The sequence below is a fragment of the Hypanus sabinus genome, chromosome 30, assembly GCF_030144855.1.
Source record: "Hypanus sabinus isolate sHypSab1 chromosome 30, sHypSab1.hap1, whole genome shotgun sequence".
Classification (NCBI taxonomy): Eukaryota; Metazoa; Chordata; class Chondrichthyes; order Myliobatiformes; family Dasyatidae; genus Hypanus; species Hypanus sabinus.
Window position 1 is genome coordinate 29,375,625 of NC_082735.1, and position 19,669 is coordinate 29,395,293.

Genomic DNA, 19,669 nt, shown 5'->3' on the forward strand with positions numbered 1-19,669 from the left:
AATGGGAAACTGTTCTACCTTAAAAATCAAGGTCAGTCCAAAATCTTTGACAAACTTCTATAGATGTGTAGTGGAAAGTATATTGACTGGCTGTATCATTACCTGGAATGGAAACACCAATGCCCTTGAATGCAAAATCCTGCAATGAGTAGTGGATACGGCCCATGCAAAAACCCTCCCCACCACTGGGTACATCTACATGACATTCTGTCAAAAGAAAGGTCTGCTACCCAGCTCATGCTCTCTTCTTGCTGCTGCCATCAGGAAGAAGGTACAGGAGGCTTAGGGTTCATACCACCAGGTGCTGGAACAGTTACTACCCCTCAACCATCAGGCTCTTGAACCAAAGGGGATAACTTCACTCAGCTTCACTTGACCCATTATTGAAATGTTCCCATAACCAATGGGCTCACTTTCAAAGACTCTTCATCTCATGGTCTCAATATTTATTGCTCATTTATTATTTTTCTTTCTTTTTTTTTGTATTTGCACAGTTTGTTGTTTTTTGCACACTGGTTGGTTCGGTCTTGAAATTAATTCTGTTACGGTTATTATTCTATTACGAGTTTGTTGAGTGTGCCCAAAAGAAAATGAAACACAGGATGTATATGGTGACATATAAAGTATGCACTTTGATAATAAACTTACTTTGAACTTTGAATTATTTTGAACCCAGTCACCAAGTTGAAGTCCAACTCATCATTATCTCATTCACTGAAGTGTACAAGAAAATCTAAATCAGAATCAGGTTTAATAACATTGGCATACGTTGTGAAATTTATCATTCTGTGGCAGCAGTACATTGCAATAAATAATTTGCAGTTCCCTCAGAACCGGAGTGAAACCATTCTCAATCCTGAGGACAGCCGAAGAAGTAAAAGGAAGTATCTTCTACATCAAAAGAAATTTGAAAGAGCTATATTATAAATTACTTCGGCTGGCTAATTAAAAGTAATTTTATCGCATCATACGTACTGAAACATTATTTTTTTGCTGAAGCAGCACATACAGGGAATTGGCCTACCACCAGAGGGAGCAAGATACCCAACCCACAAAGTGTTCAGGGCTTTGATTAGCTTATAAAGGAAGGACATTCCGGACATAAATCTACAAGTAACAGCAAGTTCCTAATATTTTTAGGTGCTCTTTCAGGCAATTAAATCCAATTTGGAAATGCCATTACACTTTGTAGAGTCAACTCAATATAATCAAGAAGGGAAACAAGGGAAAATCTGCAGATGCTGGAAATCCAAGCAACACACACAAAATGCTGGAGAAACTCAGCAGGCCAGGCGGCATCTATGGAAAAGAGTACAGTCGGCGTTTCGGGCCAAGACCCTTTATCCGCCCTGATGGGAGCTCATTATGAACTGGAGAACCAATGGCATAAACTACTACGTACAGTATTTTTACTTCGATAAGTTACTAACTTCATTAGCGTGGTGAAGGAGTCAGTGTCAGTGAGGAACTAGGCCTCTGATCAAATAAATTAGAGAGGTTGAGATACCAAAGTCAGAACATTAAAGTAACTGAAGCGGAGTTAGTTCACCAGCAACTGGCATCATTAGTGGACACAACAGCGGTTTACGGCTCTGAAGTTTAAACCCAGCGGAGCATTGTGAATGTTTCTAGTTAAATTGCTGTACCACCGCTCGCAAAAATCAAAATACTGCAAATACTGGAAATAAAACAGAAAAAAATGAAAACTTTCACGGCGTAGAAAGAAGCAAAGTTATTACTTCAGGCTAATGCCTTTGATTTTAGAAAGGAAAATAGGATGAATTTGATTTTGGATTTAATTTCAGTTTTTTAAAAAGTAACCAAAAAGGCCAATGAGAACAGGACAGTAGACATACTGTAGTCTATATGGCCTTCAGTGAGGGTTTTAATATTCTGCATGGGTACCCAGTATGGAAAATTAGATCCCATGGGATCCAGGGAAAGCTAACTAATTAGATACACAATTGGCAAGATGGTAGGCAGAAGTGAGATATAGTGGAAGGTTATTTTTCAGACTTGAGACCCTTAACTGGTTAGTTTTGGCACGTGGCCAAGTGGTTAAGGTGTTCGTCTAGTGATCTAAAGGTCGCTAGTTCGAGCCTTGGCTGAGGCTGCATGTGTGTCCTTGAGCAAGGCACTTAAACACACGTTGCTCTGTGATGACACCGGTGCCAAGATGTATGGGTCCTCATGTCCTTCCCTTGGACAACATCGGTGGCGTGGAGAGGGGGGACTTGCAGCTCGGGCAACTGCCGGTCTTCCATAAAAAAAACATTGCCAAAACACTGGAAAACTTTCCAAGGCACAAATCCATGGTCTATTGAGACTAACGGAGGCCTACATCTACAATTGGTACTTGCTGGAGTCAGTGTTGGATCTATTCCTCTTTCAAAAGTTCATTTATTATCAGCAGTAAACAACGCTGAGATTTGTCTTCCCGCATACAGCCACGAAACAAAGAAACACCATGTAACCCATTCAAAGAGAAACATCAAACCCCCAACGTGCAAAAAAGAAAGCAGATCACACAAATGGCAAAAAAATGAGCAAAAGAACCAGAATAAAAAACACCAAATCACAAAGTCATTGAAAGAGTCCGGGCATATTTGTCAATGATATCATTGATTTGGATAAGTATACACAAGGTATACACATGGTTTGTAATTTTGCAGTGTGGTGAACTACATATACATCTGGACACGCCCTCCCCCCCCCCCCCCCGCTGACTGCTCCTGTGGCTCCTCCCACAGACCCCGGTATAAAGGCGATTGAGGCCAGAGCCCGGCCTCTCAGTCTCCAGGATGTAGTATGGTGGTCAACTACTGCTTGTTCTTTCTTCCAGTCAATAAAAGCCGATATCTCGCCTCATGTCTCAGAGAGTTATTGATCGTGCATCATGCAGATAACACTAAAATATGTGGTATCATTAACAGTGAAGATAGTTATCAGGGATCTTGATCATCTGGGTGAGTGGCCATGAGAAGCTGAATTCGGATAAATGCAATGTGTTCCATTTTGGGAAAGTGCATCAAGGTATTACATTGGTAAGGCTCTATACAGTCTTCTTTGTCATCATGTCCACCTGTAACACCACTTTCAGGGATCTACGTGTAGGGCTCGCAGTACCATTAACTGTGGTGTCAACTGTTCAGGCTAACAAAATGGCTTCTCTGTAATGTTATTTTATGCTGTAATGGGTTTCTGTACCTTGAATGTTTGGGTTATGACTGCAGATAAGGGGGGAACTAACCAATGGAGAATTGTTGTGCTATCTCGTATATGTGAGCTGAGCGGGAGTTCGCAGTCTTTTTCGGGAGATGAGCGAGGAGGAGGGACGTGTGAGGAGCGGACTGCGGTTCCAGGGCGGCGGATACTGGATGTCGGCTGTTCAGACGGTGGCCGAAGGCTCGGAAGGTCATTGTGGATGGAACCAGAGGCGTGAGCTCCAGGGTATTAAAATATTATGTGCACAAACTGATAAACTTACTGATTTGGTGCCTTTAGGTCATCTGTTTCTACTAACCCATCACTAAGAAGTAACTATAAAGTTGCAATTATTTACTCGCCTTCGGTAAATTGTCTGGTATTTGTGTTGTGAGCGTGTACTGGGGGGGGGTATTACACCGTATTTACACTGAAGTTTCGCACTATTGGTGGGGCAATGGCAGTTCACCCTAGGCGAACGGGGGTAAATTGGGGGCACAGATGCTACATACATACAGGTACTTCTGTATTCCTTCTGCTCTGCACACTCTAAAGATTACAGACTCTAATTCAGAAGTACTAGTGCATAGTTCCTTGAAAGTGGTGTTGCAGGTAGACAATGATGGTGAAGGCGGCTCTTGGCAAGCTGGCCTTCATCAGTCAGGGCACTAAGTTTCAAAGACAGGGTGTCACATTGTAGTTTTACAAAATGCCAATGAGGCTGCACTTGGAAATATTATGTCCAGTTTTGTTCACCTTGCTCTAGGAAAGACGCCGTTAAGGTGGACGGAATGCCGAGGAGATTCACAAGGACATTTTCGGGACTCGAGGGTCCGAGTTATGGAGGGAGGATAAGCAGCTTGGGACTTCTCTCAGTTGAGCATAGTGGTGATCTTACTGAACTCTACAAAATTATGAGGAGCATAGACAGGATCAATGTTAATGTCTTCCCCCCCCCACCCCCCAGGACTGGGGAATCAAGAACTAGAGGGCATAGGCTTAAGGTGAGAGGGGACAGATTTAATAGGAATCTGAGGGGCAACTTTTTTTTCCATAGTGTGGCCAATATATGGCATGACATACCAAAGGAAGTAGTTAAGCCAGGTATAATTACAACGTATAAAAGGATTTTGGACGTACATGGAAAGAAAAGGTTTATATGAATATGGGCCAAAAGCAGGCAAATAGAGTGAACTTAGAAGGAAATTTTGGTTGTGTGGCCCAGTTGGTTCTAGTAAACCTAAACAAGAGGTTAATTACAAACAGTAAACAGATACTATGATTTTAATGTATAAAATAGAAGTGGTATGGCAATCTTTAAGAAAGAACATGATATTATTTTAACCAAGATATTGCTTAAGTGATTCTAACCATAGTAAAAAAGATATCATTTCTTCCTGGTTAATTCTAATCCCAGAATAAACAAAAGGGGAGATGGATGGAATTGGGTTGGAATGGTCTCATTGAGCAACAGGACACAGGAAACAATCCCTCCGTAGGTATAACAAGAGCCCGATCAAAACCTCCCCTAGGTCACAATCAAATGAAGCTGCCACACCTCCTTGGCCAACAGGCTAAGGAAATTCATTTAGCAAAAACCGTCAGTGAGACTCTAACAAGGGAGTGGTAGGATAAGTTAATTGTAGGAGAGTCAAAGTTGGCTGCTGATGGTACTGTAGAGCCAGGAGAAGACCACACTGTATTTATTCTCAATGCTTACGTTCCCAATTTGCAGTCATTGGTGAGGCCAATTGCATCTTGGGGAGCCTGATTTAAGGAAGGAACCTTATAAAACATTAGGTTCCTACTTTCTGTATTCAATTGGTCTGATACCTAGATGTGGAAACTGTCGATGTTATTAATAAAGTGAGCAGTCCACTTCTGAGGTACAATCCACTTGTATGTGCTAGTCACCAATCCAGATGCTTAGATTTTCTGGATGTTGTCACTTCGCTGTCATGTCATCTTGCCAAGAGCAGCTTTGCCACCGTAACAGAAAATTGTTACAATTATAGACCATAAGACATAGGAGAAGAATTAGGCTATTCAGCCCATCGAGTCTACTCTATCATTCCACCAGGGCTGATTTCTCTCAACCCCATTCTCTCACCTTCTCTTCATAACCTTTGATTCACAGATTAACCAAGAACCTATCAACCTCTGTTTTAAATATAGACAATAACTTGGCTTCCACGGCCTTTTATGACAATGAATTCCTCAGATTCACTACCCTCTGGCTAAAGAATTTCCTCCTCATTTCTGTTCTAAATGGATGTCCCTCTATTTGGAGGCTGTGTCCTCTGATCCTAGACACCCCCACTATAAGAAACATCCTTTCCACATCCACTCTAACTAGGCCTTTCAATATTCAATAGGTTTTAATGAGATTCCCCCTCATTCTCTCCAAACACCAGCGAATATAGGCCCAGAGCCATCAAATGCTCCACATACATTAACCCCTTAATTCCTGGAATCATTCTCACGAACCTCCTCTGCACAATCTCCAATGATAATACATCTTTTCGCAGATAAGAGGCCCAAAGCTGCTCACAAGTCTGGCCTGACCAATGCCTTGTAAAGCTTTAGCATTATTACATTATCGTAGACACCAAGGGAAGCTACACAGCATCTTTAAAAAATAAACATTGAATGCAGTTAATGCTTTAAAGATTAGAACAATGATCTCATTTTCAATTATCTAACACACAAGCTAAGAGGACAGCTGCTGAGGAAACTGCTCAGTGACTGGAAGGGACAGTCTCCCTGGCTTTTCCTCACTTCCTGTGGGAAACACACAGTTTCACAGCAACCCCCATCCCTTCACCCACCAGCAAATTGCTGAGTCTGCATCCAACTGTGCCATGAAACAACATGAAGGCTGCCATTGCTGGTATCCTACCTTCCATTATTAATAAAGTAATTCTTGTGGAAAATGTTGTTCTACAAATTCAGGGGTGTGTGTGTGTGTGTGTGTGTGTGTGTGTGTGTGTGTGTGTGTGTGTGTGTGAGAGAGAGAGTGAGAGAGAGTGAGCGAGAGAAGGAGGGAGAGAGATGGGAAGGGAGAGAGGGAAGGAGAATGATTCTACCATTTGGGGATGAGTGGGGAGAGGCATACTTCGAGCAGCGCGGCAGTGTAGTGGTGAGCACAATGCTTTACAGTCCAGGCAACCTGGGTTCAATGCTTGCTGATGCCTGTAAGGAGTTTGTATTTACCCCCCGGGACCGCGTGGGTTTCCTCCCACAGTCCGAAGATGTACCGGTTGGTAGGTTAATTGTTCATTTTAAGTTATCCCATGATTAGGCAAGGATTAAATCGGGCGGACTGCAGGGCGGCGTGGCTCAAAGGGTTGGAAGGGCCCGTTCTGCGCTATTTCTCAATAAGTGAATAAATACCTTCCTGTGCAAGCTCTGAAGCTTTGGAAGGTGAAGTTTGCAGCAGCAGATTCACACACAAAACATGCGCCAGCCCGCTGCGGTTTGACAATTTAACTTTTGCTGGCATGAAGACCATTATCTCTCTAAGACAATTATTGCATTTTTTGTTAGTTTCTAATTAACTTTTTTTTTCTAACACAAATTGGAGCTCTACTGAAGGCAAGATTTGTACATTTCATCTGGTTTCGACAAAATGAAAGGCATGAACTAAAACTCCCCATGATTGTTGAGATTTTGTACCTGATTTTTTTTCACTTCTCTGCTGTACAACCCGGCAGAACTGAAAGGTATTGTTAGGTATTTCATGAAAAACTTGAATCAATGAAAGATGTGACTATAGTTGCTGCATTCTCTGAGGAATGGCAATAAAAGTGTCATTGAACAGCCCTTGAGTATGGGTCAATACTGCAGACTATAGAATTTGGATGATAGTGTGAAAATAATGACAATGAGTAGAAGCAGCCAGCAGATAAAATGTACCATTGCAGTAAACATTCAAAAGGTGATATCTTTATTTCACATTTAAGATCTGCAGTTTTAATATTTAGCTGCTATATTCCAATAATAATACCATTGTTTTATCAGCACATTCTCCATCAAATCACAAACACGAGAAGTTCTTGCAGATGCTGGAAGTCCAGAGCAACACAAAATGCCGGAGGAGCTCAGCAGGTCAGGCAGCATCCACGGAAATGAATAAGTCAGTCGATGTTTCGAGCCTTGGCGCTTCCTTTGTGCGTGTTGCTTCTTCATCAAAGGTTGGAACTGTGCTAGTCCTGGGGTAAGCTAATGAAATAATACTGAAGAGGGAGCTTCATATAAAAATACACTTCAGCTGTCAGGACTAATTAGACTGATGCAAGGGGCAACCACAAGAAAGGGGAGATACCCAGAACCTTTCCATTGCTGTACTTTTTCTATAAAATTGGATTTTATACAAAGATAAAGATTAGCTTTATTTGCCATATGTATATCAAAACATACAGTGAAATGCATTCTTTTGCAGCAAACTAAATCAGTGAGGATTGTGCTGGGCAGCCCGTAAGAGTTGCCATGCTTCTGGCACCAATAATGCATGCCTATAACTCACTAATGCTATCTATATTTCTCTGGAATTTGGGGGGAGACCAAAGCTCCCGGAGAAAACCCAGGAAGAATGTACTACCCACTTACCGACAGTGGGGGAAATTGAACCCTGATCTTACAACTGGGTTTGTAACGGCGTTACACTAACGACTACATTACTGTGTCATCCCGTTATCTTAAGATAAATCATCTATGATTTCAGAATTAATTGAAGTGAAAGATTACAGGCAACCCCAAGTCAAGTTACTTGTGCATTTTAGTTACTTTCTAACTAATACAAAATATGTAATAAAATTGGAAAATGCAGAAGGTAACTACCCCCAGTAATACTGCCCGACCAGAACAATTCCTGAATTTTCTGTTTTTATTTCAACATCTGGATTTATCTGTTTCCAGATTAAGAAGCGTTTCTAAGCAATCTTGGGTGGTGGGGTGAAGTTACATCTCTACCAAAGGAGGTGTAAGGCGGCTCCTTCCCTCCACTAGCCTGCAGGTCACCTTGGGCAAGGTGTAGCACCTGCTTAGCCCCCGATCAAGGTCATGTGAAGCCATGGGACCAGGTGGTGGATGGTCGTTTGAGCAGCTGGTGCACATCACAAGTCCTGGTTATGCGACTACTGATGCCAGGCAGACAATCTCTGAAGAGCATTGATAGTAGCTGAAGTCCCCCATCTTGTAAAGACACTGCCCAGAAGAAGGCAATGAGTTGGACCCTAAGCCATAAGGTATATTCAGTTTCTTTAATAGATATGTATTTTCAGTCAAATTCCGTCTGTGACATATTTTTACAGTACTGTGCAAAAGTCTTGGGCACATGTAAAACATTCAGTAAAAGTGAAGATGCTTTCAAAATTAATGATAAGTTTCTAAAAATCAAAAAAAAAACTATAAAGAGCAGTAAACAGTAAAATAAACTAAATGAAATAAATATCTGGTGTGACCACCCTTTGCCTTTAAAACTGCATCAGTTCTCTTAGACTGTTTTATAAGACAATCAGCTGGTAGGTTGTCCCATCATCTTGGAGAACTTGCCCCAGTTCTTCTGCAGACTTTGGCTATCTCACTTGCTTCTGTCTCTCCAAGTAATCCCAGGCTCTGTGGATCATCCTATGTAAAACCACATTGTAAAGGAGATAGAGTACTGTGCAAAAATCTCAAGCTCCCTGAGCAACACATACAACATGCTGGAGGAACTCAGCAGGTCAGGGAGCATCTATGGAAATAAATGAACAGTCAACATTTTGGGCCAAGACCCTTATTCAGGACTGGTGAGGAAGGAGGAGGATTTGCTTCGCTTTGCTGGTTGGTCAATAAAATGAAATAACACCACACATTAGAACCAGGTTATTACAGGCCTTGAACCCACTGGAAGCACCATCCAAAACCATATAAAAGATCTGTGGTGCCTAAACATGAGAAAGTCTGCAGATGCAGAAAATCATTCTCGTATAAAAAAAAAATTCCCTTCCCCTTCCTTTTTCTGCTATTCCCCACTCTGGCCCCTTACCTCACCTCCCCTGTGTCCCCTCCTCCTTCCCTTTCTCTCATGGTCCACTCTCCTCTCCTATCGGGTTCTTTCTTCTCCAGCCTTTGACTCTTCCCACCCAACTGGCTTCACTTTCCAGCTTTCCTCCTTTCCCTCAACCCAACTTTTTATTCTGACATCCTCCTCCTTCCTTACCAGTCCTGAATAAGGGTCTTGGCCCAAAATGTTGACTGTTCATTTATTTCCATAGATGCTCCCTGACCTGCTGAGTTCCTCCAGCATGTTGTATGTGTTGCTCAGGGAGCTTGAGATTTTTGCACAGTACTCTATCTCCTTTACAATGTGGTTTTACATAGGATGAAATTGTATTTCAGTGAATACAACCTTCAAAAAAAATCAATCAAATGTACTTCGCTTTGCTGGTTGGTCAATAAAATGAAATAACACCACACATTAGAACCAGGTTATTACAGGCCTTGAACCCACTGGAAGCACGCAAGTACAAATATCACAGGATTTGCTCCACTAAATGAATAATCAACCCACCTATCCATCACACACAAAATGCTGGTGGAACGCAGCAGGCTAGGCAGCATCTATAGGAAGTACGGTCGACGTTTCGGACCGAGACCCTTCGTCAGGACGACTGGTCTCGAAGGGTCTCGGCCCGAAACTTTGACTGTACTTCTTCCTATAGATGCTGCCTGGCCTGCTGTGTTCCACCAGCGTTTTGTGTGTGTTGCTTTAACTTCCAGCATCTGCAGACTTCCTCATGTTTGCCACCTATCCATCAGCTTTTCTGCATCTTCTAGCCATGTCCCCAAAACAACAAACCTCACGTCATCTAAGTCAATGATAATAAATCTGATCCAGCTTCCGAATCTTCCCCGCCCAAAACAGAAGGTCAGATTCAATGCTTAGCTTGATCGCTAACATGGTCATGAGGAGGAATCAAAAGTGAGTGGAACGCAAAATTATTTAATCAAAATAGTGCAAAAACGTCAAAGAAATCACTTTCATTTCAGAGGGAAACTTTGACTGCCGCCTATTCCTGGAGATGCCCAGAATATACCAACAGGCACTCGACTGATTATGAGGGCACCCTGGGGTTTTATGAATCACTGCTTTTCTTGTGCACCCCTGAGTTTCCTGCTTAAAGCAGAGGTCAGGCCACTTGAGAACACAGGGTTCAGCAAGCGATGTCGCAGGAGCTCCAGGCATACAGGTTCCAAGCTAAAGATAACATGTCAGCCTGATGCTGGGTAGAGAGTGATCAGTATGTGTCAGAGAGGTGACAAGTGAAGGCAGCTTAAAAAACAGTCCCGAAGAAGGATCCAAGCCCCAGACGTTGACTATCTATTCATTTCCATAGATGCTCTCTGACCCGAGTCCCTCCAGCATTTTGTGTTGCTTTGGATTTCCGGCATTTGCAGACTCTCGTGTTTAAGAAACAGCAGGAAGCACCAACTAATTAAAATAGTTCGGAATATTCACTACTTTTTTTAATCAATGCCTACAGAAGAGGTGGGCATCGAACAGGTAAGAGATAATTCTTAACTTTTATTTGTACTGCTTTCCAGAAGGGTTACCAAGTTGACATAAAATCACAGTGATGAATTCTTCATTAATAACTTTTGCACTCCCCGACTTTTTTTTAATCGCAAAGTGAAAGAAGTCGACCTTTTGTTCACTTGAAAGCTTGGGGCTCCTCCTGTTTACACGCTGCCGGCGGCCACAGCCTGTCAACAATTACCCCGACCCCATTCGATCGCCCAGCGTTCCCCTTACCCGCTGCCCTTTCGCCTCCGCCAAGCTCTGCCTCCGTTGCCGACGCCGCCTCATTTCTGGACATCGGGGACTTGTTTATACTCGTCACCATGGCAACGGGCCGGGCCTCCCCGCTCCATTCCATTCAGCAATAACCTCTTACCTTCTTCCGCCAATGGGAGAAGCGCCTTGGCGCCCCTGCCAATCATACTTTGTGTGAACGTTAAGGTTCTCTGTGGAAGAAATCAGCTTCGACTACAATTGTACAGAATAACCATTTATTTACATCGTAATCATCTAATGACGAGGCAATGAGGCCATTCGGCCCACTGTGGAAATGCTTGCTTCTGTGCAGACCTATCTGATAATCCCACTCAGTATTTTAAAAGCCTTCCTTTCAAGTATTTGTCCAGCTCTCCTTTGAAAACTACCTCACTTTCAGTAAGTGCATTACAGATAACATTAGTTTGCTCCATAATAAATAAGAGCAGTTTCGGTGAACTTTTGTTATTTATTTATTGAAATTGAATACAGAATAGGCCCTTCGAGCCATAGCACCAAGCAATCCCCCGATATAACCCCAGCCTAATCGTGTGACGATCTACAATGATCAATTAAACTACCAACCGGTACGTCTTTTGGACTGTGGGAGGAAACCGGAGCACCTGGAGGAAAACCACACAGTCACGGGGAGAACGTACAAACTCCTTACAGGAGGTGGCGGGAATTGAACCTGCGTTGGCTGTACTGTAAGGTGTTGTGCTAACCCCTTTGCTACCGCGTTTTGCATTGCACAACAATGAATGTGCCCTTTGGCTCAAAACAGAATGAATTAATTGATTTTTCTGAAGGTTATATTTATTGAATTTACAGTAACCCTCATCCCATTTAGAACCACATTACAAAGGGCATAACAATCTATCACAAACAGAATTCGACTGCATATTATGCCTCCATCAAAAATGCACAAAATGATCAATGCAAACACCTATGTCAGGATTATGTTTATTGACTATAGCTCAGCATTTAACACCTTCATTCTTATAGTCCTGATCAAAAAGCTCCAGAACGTGGGCCTCTGTACCTCCCTCTGCAACTTTATCCTCGACTTCCGAACCAGAAGGACACAATCTGTGCGGATTGGAAATAACATCTCCACCTCACTGACGATCAACAATGGCGCACATCAGGGATGTGTGCTTAGCCCACTGCTCTACCCTCTCTACAGCCACGACTGTGTGGCTTAGGCATAGCTCAGACAGGATCTATAAACTTGCTGATGATACAAACATTGTAGGCAGAATTTCAGGTGGTGATAAAAGGGCATACAGGGGCGAGCTATATCAATTAGTTGGGTGGTGACACAACAACAATCTTGCACTCAATGTCAGCAAGACCGAAGAGCCTATTGTGGTCTTCAGAAAGGGCAAGTCAAGGGAACACACACCAATCCTCATAGAGGGATCAGAAGTTGAGAGAGTGAGCAATTTCAAATTCCTGGTTGTCAATATCCCTGAGGACCCAACCTGGATGCAACATACTGACGGAGCTAAAAAAAAATACAAGACAGCAGCTATATTTCACTCAGAGTTTGAAGAGATTTGGTTTGTCAACTAAAACACTCAAAAAATTCTGGAGAGCCTCCTACAGACTGTATCACCATCTGGTGGGGGGAGGGCTACTGCACAAGATCAAAGTAAACTGCAGAAACGTGAAACTTGTCAGCTCCATTAGCGGCACTGGCCTCTGTAATAATCATGATATCTACAAGGAGCAGTACCTTCAGGAGGTGGCGTCCACCAGTAAGGACCCCCACCACCCAGGACATGCCCTCTTCTCATTGTTATTGTCAGGAAGGAGGTACAGAAGCCTGAAGTCACACACTTAGTAACTCAAGAACAGCTTCTTCCCCTCTGCCATCCAGTCTCTGAATGGACATTGAACCCATGAACACTACCTCACTACTTTATTTCTTATATTTTGCACTACTTACTTTTAACTTAATGTAATTCAGTCATTTTTTTCTCTGTATTTATTTATCATGTACTTCATTGTACTGTTGCTGTAAAGTAAACAAATTTCATGACATGTGCTGATGATATTAAACCTGAATCTAATTCTGATCATGACATAGGGTCCAACATAGACTCTTTGAGTTGTATAACATAGAAATTCTTTAGCCCACCATGAACCTATCGACCATTATGTCAATTTATACTGATCCCATTTGTCTGCGTTCATTACATTTCGTTTATGTACTCTTCATTCGAGTGCCCTTCTAGATGTCACTTAAGTGTTGTTACTGCTCCAGTCTCCACCACCTTCTCTGAACAATTTATCTTTGTTTACCATTTCAAGGCCATTTATGACATTGGCACCTCCATTAAACCATTTCCTAAGCTTTCAATGCCATAAGTGCTAGCGTAACACTGCTACAGCGCCACTGAACTCCAGTTGGGTTTCAATTATTTATGTTTTATTGAGATACGGTGCGGAATAGTCAATTACAACCCTTCAAGCCCTGATTTTAACCCTAGCCTAATCATGGGGTAATTTACAATACCAGCTAACTTATCAACTGATATATCTTTGGACTGTAGGAGGAACCCGGATCACCCAGGGGAAACCCACGCAGTCACGGGGGGAGCATGCAAACTCCTTACAGACGGCAGCAGGAATTGAACTCTGGTCGCTGGTACTTGTGCTAAATGTTGTGCCAACCAGTACACCCCTTCCTGCTGCTGCCTGTAAGGAGTTTGACCGTTCTCCCCGTAACCATGTTGGGTTTCCCTCTGGGTGCTCTGGTTTCCTCCCACAGTCCAGAGCTATACAGTTCTTTCTTCTCGAGCCCTCAGCTTCTGGTGGGGCAATAGCCATCGATGACCTCCCTCCGAGGTTCATCAATGTTTCTGTAACCTATTGTGTCCCCTGTACAGGAGATTGGCCTACAGAGCTTCAGCAGAGCCCTGTTGGCCAGCCTTACCCATTACCACCTCCACGACGTAGACGCAGGGTTGGCCTTTGAGCGGTAAAGGTATACGGTTCAAGTTAGTAAATTGTCGGAATGTCAAATGCCGCTGGAAGCATGGCAAGATTTGCGTGCTGCCCAGCGCAATCTTCGCTGATTTGATTTGACTGGAGAAAGATGCATTTCACTGTATGTTTTGATGTTTTGATGTACTGTACATGTGACAAATAGCTACCCACAATAATGAAGTTCCAAAATGAACTTATAACCAGTTAATCTACCAACCACTCAAGTACTCTTTACATGTTCCTGTCGAATTTCAATCCACTCCCCCTTCGTTTTGTGGAAGTTGCGGTAAAGGCAAAGTTTAACATAATATCCAGGTGAGGATAGTCTGCAGATAAATTTCAGACAGCCCAAGCATAGTTTCCCCTTGCATAGCAGTGTTCTGGAGGTGAGGTAGGCATTCCAAGGCACAAACACCAGCCAAAGGAAAATTGCTTTACTATCTTCAAAGTATCTCTGATTTCCAGCTTGTAGTTTCTATTGAGTTTTAAGACCTGTATTGAGAATGGCGATTGTCCTTAGCAGTAATAAATTCAAATGTATACAGTTTACCAAATGTCCACGTCGATAACTGCTAGTAAATGCTGTATAAAAGCGGTATTAGTGCGGTGACAGTGGCCAAGTAAAATAAAGTATGTTTGAGTCGTACCTGTGCATGGGTTCTGGATCCCATTAGGTATTTTATTTTATTTTCAGTAATTGCATTTAATACACTCCTGATCTTACCAGCTGACTGAATTCTCCTCCTCAATCCCTGGCTTGTTCCTTTTACAAATACTTTAATTCAATAACCCTGCGGCTAGTCTTCTGTTTTCTAAAGGACTCTATTTCTTCCTAGATGACCCGTCAAAATGAATCACTAGCTTCATTTTGGTTTCCCCTTAGTCATTGTTGCTTTAAGAAAGAAATAACCCTAGTTTATACAATATCCCTGTACAGCTGACTTCTGTAAGGGAATATTTTAATCTCACCCAAAGAAGCGTTGGATCAATGCAGTTGTACTCTTGATGTGAGCAAGTGGTAATAGAAATGTGAATATTGTAGCTGCATGGTTTAATACAAATTTTATCAGAAAATAATATGCACTGCCACATCAGGGATCAGGGTTTATCTTTATTCACCAAACACTTTTACATGTATTAGGAACTTGCTGTGGTGTGTTGAAGTGGCACGCAACACAAATAGCAACATTCAACAATTATAAAGAATAAAGTATTATATTATGTAGAATTGCACCAGCATGTTCTTGGGAGATGAAATTTTACTAATGTGGTTGTTAATGATAATTAAATACTTGATCATGAAAAAAAATCAAATGAAGGGAGAAATGATTGATTAGCTCTGCTGTGCAGCCCCAAAAGAGCGTAACAAGCCATACATCTATTTCTTTGTTGACATTTTTATGACGTACAGGATGATTGCTAATTTGTGAAGCTGAAATGATATTAAGAATAGACAGGGGAATGGGAAAATGGAGTGAGCAGTTGGGTTTACTGTGCAATTTATAATCCCAAAGCATAGAGCATTTGTGGGGGGAAAATTTGGAAGTTCTGCTCTATTTCTTTCAAATTGAATGCCAAGAATTGCGAATGGAACATCAACAGCCATGTCAATTGTTCCGTTGGATATCTCATGCTTCTATATTACACAATTCCAGTTGATTTATTAAATCTGAATCAACAGAAGAATACTTTGTTTGGATACTTGGGGTAGCACGGTAGTGTAGCGGTTAGCACAACGCTTTACAGTGCCGGGGACCCAGGTTCAATTCCTGCCACTGCCCGTACGGAGTTTGTACGTTCTCTCCGTGACTGTGTGGGTTTCCTCCGGGTGTTCCAGTTTAGGTTAATTGGTCATTGTAAACTGACTAGGATTAAATCGAGGGACTGCTGGGTGGTGTGGCTCGAAGGACCGGGAGGCCCTGTTCTACGCTGTGTCTCAATAAAGAAATATACACTTAAGCATAGTTATGGCAAATTGAACCAAATGCAAACACTTGAAGTTACGCACAGTACAGCTCTCACTTCTCCTGGCTTTTAAGGCTGTCTACACTCTCAGCAGTAGGACCTGCTGATCTGGTTCCCAAAGAAAGAGTGGTACCTTCTGCAAGGTTAGATTCAATGCTCAAAGTATATTTTTAAAGTACAAACTGTATATATCAGCATATGCAACCCTGAGGTTCATTTTCTTGTGGGCATACTCAGCAAATCCAATGTTGGTCAACATTATCAATTAGCAATCAGGCGTGTGCTGCAGCTCTGGTGCAAAGTGAAACTGATTCATACTTTGGGCTACGCTGCTGATAGAATGGTAGTATTGATGTCTGCAAGGATGAGCACCTCAAAATGCTCATCATAGAAATTACCATCTTGTATATTTACTGCACTAAAGGTAAAAATCAGTTTTATTGACACTGGTGATAATAATACTAGATGAGTTTTGTCATAATCTGCCTACCTCCTCTCCTTGGGTTCCCTCCTCCTTCCCCTTCTCCTGTGCTCCGCCCTCTACTATCAGATTTTTTTTTCCTCCCCAGCCCTTTATCTTTCCAACCCACCTGGCATCACCTTCTAGCTATCTTCCTTCCCCTCACCCCAGCTTTTTACTCTGGCATCCTCCCCCTTCCTTTCCAGTCCTGAAGAAGGGCCTTGGCCTGAAATATCAACTGTTTATTCATTTCCACAGATGCTGCCTGACCTGCTGAGTTCCTCCAGCATTTTGGGTGCATTGATTTGTTGTAATTACTTACGTACTCCCTCAATCAATGATTATGTTTTGTTTAGTGGCAAAGCTAATGAATTAAATTAACTTTAGGAAATCACAATCTTCTTGCCTGCATTCTTTTAACACCAATTCTGGCTGAGACTATTTTAAACTGATGGAATTAAAATTATAATGGGTTCCCTTGTTGCATTTGGGGTAGCACTGTGGTCCAGCTTGTCGAGCCCCTTTCTCAGATTCCCAGTTCAATCCAGACCCTCTGACACTATCAGAAAGGTTGAAGCCCAGTGTGTATTGTGCAGCGGGGCCCTGTCCCAGTGCGTGGCATGGTCTGGAGTTTGGACAATTTAAACGCCGGCACAGATAGACTGAAAAGGCAGGGTGTCTACACCAGGGGTGAGGGTCGGGCCGACTCCATTCACTCTTCCATGATGGTTGCTCCACTCTCTGCGGCGCCGAGGCTGTAAGACTGCTCTGGTTGCTAGGCGCTTCACGTCTGTGAGTTTAGTGGCATTTTTCCCCCGCTACATGTTGAACTGAGACCGTGCTTTTAAACACAGAAAATAAGAGCAGAGTTAGGCCATCCAACCGTTCCAGCTTGCTTCGCCATTCAATATCATGGCTGATCATTTGAATTCAGTTTGGTGTTCCAGTTTTCCCCATATGTTCTTTGATCTCTATAAACATAATAAAGATATCTAACTTCTTCCTGGCTACATTTAGTGGTGTGGCTCCAGCAGTTTCTGTGGTGAACGATACCAGCCTTGAAAGGGTCATTGAATTGGGACCAGTGAACAACGATTCCTCAGGCGATATCTTCCAGATAGCAAATCTATCCGATTATTCACTTATTCAATGCTTTCTGCTTGTTCTTTTTTGTCTTGTTTCTCTTGCAGCTTGTGGTGTACAGATTGGAGGTTGATTGAAGGAAACAGTGCCACGTTGCGGCTGGAGAGCTGCCTTGTGGAGATCAGAGACGGGGAGCTGAGAAGGTGGGAGAACACAAGCTGGCTCGCGGAAAAGACCAGAGACCGGGGTCATGAAAGACTCCATCTCGAGGTGGCAAGGAAGATTGAAGCATCAAGATGAACGTGGATGGGTTCAGTGATGGCTCCCGACAGAGATGGTCAGCAGCCAGATCGACGCGTTCCGACCCACATCAGCCGTGATAGAACCCGGTTCAGCAGTCACTCTTTACAGAAGGACTGAGTTTGTGTGGCTGCTTTCCTTGTATTCGGTTGAAAAGACGATTCCCATATTCTGAGATTTAAATTAGATTAGATTCAACTTTATTGTCATTGTGCCAAGTACAGATACAAAGCCAGTGAAATGCAGTAAGCATCTAACCAGAAATGCAAAGAATAGTGTTATTTACAAAACAACTGTGAATAAAAAGTAAGTGCTACAGCACACAAATATAAAAGTACCGAGACAGTCCAATATGGGTGCAATACTGCTTAGCGCTGTGATGTGAGGTTCAGCAGGGTCACAGCCTCAGAGAAGAAGCTCTTCCTCAGGGAAGAAATCCATGGTTAGGGTGAGATGCATCCTTGATAATGCTTTTCGCCCTGCCCAGGCAGCGTTTAAGGTAGATGTTCTCAATGGCGGGCAATTGGGTGCTGATAATCTGCTGGGCAGTTTTCACCACACGCTGGAGTGCTTTGCGGTCTGATACGGGACAATTGCCATGCCACACTGAGATGCAGTTGGTGAGTATGCTGTCAATGGTACAGCGGTGAAAGTCCGTCAGTATCCTGGGACAGGGGTGAGCTTTCTTGATGCTCCGCAGGAAATAAAGGCGCTGTTGTGCCTTTTTGATTGGGATGGAAGAGTTCAGGGACCAAGTAAGATCCTTGGAAATGTGGACACCAAAGAATTTGAAGCTTGATAAGCAATTATTGGACTGTACTTTATATTGGTTTCTTTAAGTTTTTCAGTGTTTTCTTCCTTGTGGACAATTGGCGGATGGTTGATCTGTTCATTCTTGTGTGAGGCGGGGAGACTGGGGGTTTGGTACTACAATCGCTGTTCTTTTCTGCTTGTGAGGGGTTTGTGGATTGTTATGTGTAGGGCGTTGGTGATTATTATTGTGGCTGTTTTTTTTACTGTGGAGGAAAGGGAGACTTTGTGGTCTGCAAGTTTTGTTTCTTTTCTTTTACGTGCAGGGGTAGTTGATGTCTTTCGTTACATCGACACCCATGGTCTCCCTGTACTTCATAGCAATCTGGAGAAGACAAATATGTGTCGTACTGTACACGAGTACTTTGACAATAAGATGAACCTTTGAACCTTGTGAGTTGAAAAGCACAGAAGTGGAGCTTTGCTCCACCACTTCTCTGCAGATTCTTTTGATGACCTTTATCAACCCATTTGTCCACATTAGGTCCATATCCTTCTGTCCTTTGCCTAATGAAGCACCTGTGCAAATGCCCCTTGAAAATAATGATTGTATCTGACTCCACCTCCTTTTCTGGTAACAAGTTACAGATATCAACCATTCCATATATAATAAAAATAAAATCCCTTCCAGTGCAATCTGGGTGGTGGGATGGAAATATGTCTCTACCAAAGGAGGTGTAAGGTGCTTCTTCCCTTCACTAGCCTGCAGGTCACCCTTGGGCAAGGTGTGGCACCTGCTCAGCCCCCAATCAGGGTCACATGAAGCCTTGGGAGCAGGTGGTGGATGGTTGTATGAGCAGCCGGTGCATATCACAAGTCCTGGTTATGCAACCATTGACACCAGGCAGACAATCTCTGAAGAGCATTGATAATGGCTGGGGTCACCCATCTTGTAAAGACACTGCCCAGAAAAGGCAATGGTAAACTACTTCTGCAGAAAAACTTGCCAAAACACTCATGGTCTTACAACATGGCACGCAATATTGATGACTCTCTAAAATCCCTTTCCCTCACCTTAAACCTATACATCCACATTT

At 42.8% G+C, this 19,669-nt stretch overlaps 1 protein-coding gene across 4 annotated transcripts in view; it reads right to left on the minus strand.

The window, feature by feature from the left end:
* Positions 1 to 11,083, minus strand: part of stpg1 (sperm-tail PG-rich repeat containing 1) — a 75,439-nt gene extending 64,356 nt beyond the window's left edge. Inside the window, exons 1-2 of one of the 4 annotated variants that reach the window (XM_059954519.1) lie at positions 11,000 to 11,041; positions 649 to 714 (exon numbers count right to left, since the gene is read on the minus strand). The gene's annotated coding sequence lies outside the window, so the exon portion shown is untranslated. Of the gene's footprint in view, positions 1 to 648; positions 715 to 10,769; positions 10,790 to 10,999 lie in introns of those variants that run through there. The other 3 variants (XM_059954520.1, XM_059954522.1, XM_059954521.1) reach the window with 3 other exon arrangements.
* Positions 11,084 to 19,669: the final 8,586 nt, after the last annotated feature.